Raw genomic sequence first — 6,142 nt, forward strand, 5'->3', positions numbered from 1 at the left:
CGGCGGCGCCCGCGCGCCCAAGATTTGGGCCCTTTCGGGCTCCTTCTGGGCTCGAGAGGCCGACGGCTCGGTGCGCAGTGACGCTCCTCCCTGGTGTTGGTGGCGAGGAGGTGGTGGTCTGCGGGCGGTGGCGGCTTCGTCGGCCAGCGAGCGGCAGCGCGACGACAGGGGCTGTCCGGACCCTTTGGGTCCGGCCGGGGCACGGCGCCTGGCAGGCCCCTTGTTCGTGCGTCAGGTCGGCTCCGCGGCAGTGGTGGATGTTCCCTCACGTCGGCTGTGTTGCGGATGCCCCTGTGCCCACTATCTCTTCTTCCATCCTCCGGGTCTCGTGTTGGTGGCCTCAGGGAGACGGCGGAGTTGGTTCGGTGACCGTGGTGGCACATGTTGGCGGGCGGCATTTTGGGCGGTGCACTTTGGATCGTCTGGGGTGATGGTGGGGGTTTGGGTCGAGAGAAATCTCTAGCGACTCGTCCGGCCCTGACGCGGCGACGCCTGCGGGTGCCGCCGAACCTTCCTGAAGGGCGTCGGGTACTCCCTCCCCCACTCCCCCCTCGCGTACCGGGGGAAACCCTAGGACTAGTCCGGGCAACAGCGGCGTCGTCGTCGCCTCCTTCTTGAAGGTATTGCTTGGTACGCGGCGCTTCGGAGTGATGGGTGCGTGGAGGTTCTTCTTTGGTGGATGCAGCGGTTGCCGGCCATCTTCGTTTCGTTGATCTGTCGTTGTTGTCATTTATTTCTCTTTCTTTTTCTCTCTCTTTTCTTTGGACTTGTTTGTGCTGCGGCCCCAACGAGCTGGTTGTATCGGATGTTGCTTTATCTATAAAGCGGGGGAAACCCTTTATTGTAAAAGTTATTTACCGAAATATACCTTCCAGGTTTGTATTATGGATAAAATTGAGTTGCTTCCGATAGTGAAGTTCATAAATATAACTGATCATTAAGTTTTGCTTTTTGAAATTCTAGCAGGACTGTCAGTCATGTCTCAGGATTTGACAGAACTGTTCCTGACCGATAGATTGTACTGCAGCTTTGTTATGGAGTATGATATGACATTCATATAATACTGAATACAGCTAAAATAGTAGCTTGTTTTTTTTGTCATTTACGGGTGTGTTTGGTTTGTGTCATTAGGCGGAATGTAGCTGGTCCATTCCGTCCCTAAGGCACATTCTCGTGTTTGGTCCATACGAGGAGTCGGAACCCATTCGTTCCCGGAATGGCATATTCGCTCCATATGCCAAACCTGGTCATACCTTTAAATCGGCCAGACCATGCACAAGGCCTCGCTCTCGCCCTCCCTGACTCACACTCACCCACAAACTCAGCGCATGAACCCCCTCGTCTCTTTCTCCTCTCGATGTGCAACGCCGTAGGCCACCCACCCAGCTCTTCCTCTCCGGCGCTGGCTCTCCCTTCCTCTCTGATGGCGTGCGCTAGTGCGACGATGGACTAGCAGACGACAGCAGGCATACGGAGGTGGGTAGCGTAAAAGACGGTGTAAAGGGGCAGACTGTGGCTGCCGGCGGCATGTGGTTCTTCTACCTCAGGGCCCTGCGTTCTCTAGGATGGAGCCGGATTGATCTACTCACACCAAGGTTTAAACTCTGATTTTCTGAACTGCTTTGCACGCAGGATGCGTGTGTGGTAATGCCAACTCCGAACTCTGAATTGTTGGTGCATGCGGGAGTATGAACTATGAAGTGTCCATGGTAGTGGCAATTATTTACAGATGCGACAATTGATTTTGTGACATTATGGTGTGATCCCCCCAACATTCTCTACCTAAAGCAAAAACCAAGGGTTAACTAATTCTTGATATATATATATATATATATCCTCACTGAAAAAAATTAAATTGAAAAATTGAAGGGAACCTGTAAAGTGGAAGAGGGCCGTCGGTGAGCCATGTGAAAAGTGGAAGGCAATGAGGGTATATATGCCAACTAGTTGGCACCCAACGCCGGAAGGGTGTAACATAGAGCCTGTTGGAGTTGTGTCGAATATAGTGTACAAGGTAGGTTATAGTTGGACTTGTAGTTGTATCGTGTTTACATAGGATGTGGAGTCGTGTCCTAGTAGGACACTTGTATCCTAGGCCTCTCATATATAGCGAGGGTAGACACACGATGTAACCTATGCCAGCATAATAGCACATGCGCGCAAGGGGGAGCCGGCGGCTTGTGCCGGCGCCCGGGTGGCCGGTGTGCGGTATTGTGACGGTGTCACGGGGAGGAGCGCCCGTAGTCAGGTCCCGGGGATGTAGCCATATCGGTGAACCTCGTTAACAAATCTCGGTGTCGTGCTCGTGTGATGATTGCTTGGTCCTCGAATGATCAACGGTATACCTCGGATTTATTCTAACAAGTGGTATCATGAGCAAGGTTCGATTCGAAGAGGCTGTGAGAGTTGATCTAGAGGAAGGTTTGATGTGTTGGTGGTATCGTCTGCACAGGAAGTTGCCGTAGTGCAATTGGTGCGCGTGGTTGAGATCGACTGGGAATACGTCGGACGTTCGCAATCTTGACGGGTTGTGGAGATCGGATCGTGACGCAGCTAGCGTGTGCGGCTCGATCGCATCGCAAGGCGTTGCGGTGCGGAGGTGCGTGTGGCACAAGGCGACGCTCGGACGCAGCGCAGAAGCCAGGCGGCTGAAGCAGAGGCGGCGTCGCACGTGCGGGGTGGCCCAGCGGGGCTAGCTGGTGCGTTGTGCATGTGGCGGGGCTAGGCATGCTACACGGCAGGGCTCCGCTGCAGGTCCGATCGACGCAGGGATTTGTTTTGAAAAGAAAAGGAGGACTGAGTCCTCATGGACGAGGCAAGGCTGCATATCTAATTCGAGCTGAGAAAATTCATCATTGGTTCGATGCATCCATCGGGAAGGCAAGGGCTGGGCTAAAGCAATTAGTTTAGCATTGGAGTTGAGCCAAGGGAGCCACACCACGTGAAGGCCAAGAGTGTTTTTTGGTTGGAATTGCTATTAGTACACGGAGACTGTTCGTGTACTTGGGCATCACGTTGATAGCTCGGATATTTTTCACGGGTTAGTCGTACAAAGAACTATGGCGCCATCGGGTACCAGGTTTGAGGTGGAGAAGTTTGCGGAACTGAAAACCTTGGGTTATGACAGACACGGATGAAAGATTTGTTGGCACAACAGAGATGCTTGAAGGCGTTGCAAGAAGCCAAGCCTGTTAAGATGGAAATATTATGTGATGGATGGAAATTTGTGAAAGATGATTTGGGAGCCTTGAGCGTGTCATTGCAGTCGGACAAGTTCGGCTGGGTTGGACTAGATGGTCTGACAGGATCGACACAAGTCGGTTGGTACAGAAGACGGTGCGGGATCGGCGACGACGACATAGGAGTGTGGTGCTGATAGTGACCGACTTCTGGGCGTGGAAACACGTGGTGCAGGCCGAGGGCTTGTGTGACTTCGACAAGACTATGGCACGTGGTTTATTCAAGACGGTGCACATGGGAGCTTGGAGTCGACGGGGCGCGGGGTGGCACGTACAACCACCATGGAGTCATGTTGAAGGTGGAGCTGAAGTCTGGAGGACTTCACTTGGTGCTGATTGAGGGGCTACGGCGTAAGTCGACGGAGTCGAAGCCTATTCAGCGGAAAAAAAGCGAGGGACACGTAGTTTGGACTGGAGCCCAGTGGTCTGATGAAAGCGTGAAACTCGTCATTGGTCGGTGATGATCGGTGGTACTCTGCAGTGGGGGTTGAGTGGTGTGGTTTCGCGACCCTTGAGACTCGACCAGGACAGCGGAGGCTCGACGCAGTAATAGCAGCGAGGCGTGCGGTATGCACGGGACATGGAGACGGGCCAGGGCTCTAGTGGTCATACATGTGGTGAGACAACTGCGAATTTGACCCGGGATGACTACAAGCAATGGTGAAATTCTTTCAAGTTTCAGACAGGCGGTCAAGAAAGGAGCGGTGATATTGAGTTCAGGTAACTCTTATGTGTGACACCCAATATGTGAGTTGTTCACTTTCACGCAGGTCAGTGATCAGTGTGTGATGGCATTGGATGGATACTCTGAAAGTTGGGAGCACAAATTGAGTAACAAGGGACTTAATTTTGCTCGAGTGTTGACTGTGGTCAAGAAAAGAAGGGACTACAAGTTGCAGATGGAGTCGCATGGAGTCTTTGGAGTAGCAGCGGCACTCGTGGAATAAGCTCAAGTCCAATGTACATGGAAGTTTGACGCATGGACAAATCCAGGGTGGTGGAGTATATTCGCCAAGGTGGAGTTTGTTGGAGTTGTGTCGAATATAGTGTACAAGGTAGGTTACAGTTGGACTTGTAGTTGTATCATGTTTACATAGGATGTGGAGTCGTGTCCTAGTAGGACACTTGTATCCTAGGCCTCTCATATATAGCGAGGGTAGACACACGATGTAACCTATGCCAGCATAATAGCACATGCGCGCAAGGGGGAGTCGGCGGCTTGTGCCGGCGCCCGGGTGGCCGGTGTGCGGTATTGTGACGGTGTCACGGGGAGGAGCGCCCGTAGTCAGGCCCCGGGGATGTAGGCATATCGGTGAACCTCGTTAACAAATCTCGGTGTCGTGCTCGTGTGATGATTGCTTGGTCCTCGGATGATCAACGGTATGCCTCGGATTTATTCTAACAGAGCCTCGCACCCGAATTTATATATAAAATAACAGCCATACAACACATCTCATATAACTCGATGCCAGAACAAACACACCCAGGGCAAGATATAACGATGTAGAAGAACAACACACCACCCCAAATCACTCCAAGCAACGGACAAAGTTGCGCTTGAAAGACGTCGAGGTCCTCCATCGCTTGAAAGACGACGATACCAAGAAGAGCCATCCGGAGGAAGGGGATCGAGTAGCCACGACGATACCTTCAAGAAGGGTACGACGCCCACGGCTGCCACCGTCGTCGGCCTGGCCAAATCAAGGCAAGGAAAGTTCCTTGGCAAGAATACTCCTTCAATATTTGGTGGGACCAGTCGCGAGAACATTCGTCGCACCGCCGTCACGGATTGCCAAGCACTGGCCACCATGCCGCCCACACAGCCGTGGCGACAAACACTAGAGCCATGAGTTCCGCCCACGAGCCCCACGGCTCCCACCACCGCCCCGGCATCCGAGACCACCCCACTGCCCTGTGTTTTGGCTTTCGGTTTGCAATTTTTTTGGCTCCTGAATGAAATGGCCGAAATTCGGTCATTTTAAAAATCTCGGTAAAATCTCGGACGAAATTACCAAACCAAAATTTGAATTTTAAACGAATTTTAAGACAAAATTGGCCGAAATTCGTCCGTAATTTTTGAAAACAAGCAGAGCAAAAGTCTGGCTGTCAAACAACACTGAGGAGTATGGCAGACCAAAAGCTTTGGGGATTAAAAACTGCGCTTCAGTCCGACATCATCATCAGCTCCAAAAGCAAAAGATTAAAACGTGGACAGGGAGAGGTGTTTCAGAGTTGAGGAGGAGTTGCCGATGGATTCAGCCGCAGCGCACAGCGAGCAGCGTGCAGCCCGCATCCGGCAGAGGTCGGCAGCAGGGGCTGGGCCGTCGGGATGGCGCGAACGAGGCAGGAGCGACAGGCTCGAGCGGGCAGGCAGGCGGCGACGAGCGGCGGAGCCGCGTCTGGGTGTAGCGCCGCCGCCGCACACATAGGTCGACCACGGGGTCATGATTTGTTTAGGGTTAGGGCATTTGGCTCGATCCTTTTCTGTTGGGCAAAGCGTGGGAGGCTCCATAAGTTGGATTGGGCCAAAAAGAGTTCAAATTGGACCGAAAATTTTGGCCGGTACAGCCATTTACCTGGCCCAAGCGAGATGGACGAAATTCGGCCGAAAATTGATTTTTTTGGCCGAAAATCAAAACACAGCCACTGCCTGCACCACGGCAAATGGACACCGCAGGCACCTCCTTTTGTCCCAAACCACGCCACGGCAAAATGTTACATTAGGCATACACGCGATCGGGTTGCAGATTGTCTAATACTCCCTCCGTTTTTCTTTTGTTTGGGTATAAGAGGAATCCTGGATACCAAGGACAGCTGTTGGAGTAAAGTTCTAGACTATTTTGCCCATGCGCTGCATGGAGGAGAATAAATGCCGCATGCATTCGAGTCCCGCGCCTTCTAAT

This window comes from Triticum aestivum, chromosome 4B, assembly GCF_018294505.1.
Source record: "Triticum aestivum cultivar Chinese Spring chromosome 4B, IWGSC CS RefSeq v2.1, whole genome shotgun sequence".
In the NCBI taxonomy this organism is placed as follows: domain Eukaryota; kingdom Viridiplantae; phylum Streptophyta; class Magnoliopsida; order Poales; family Poaceae; genus Triticum; species Triticum aestivum.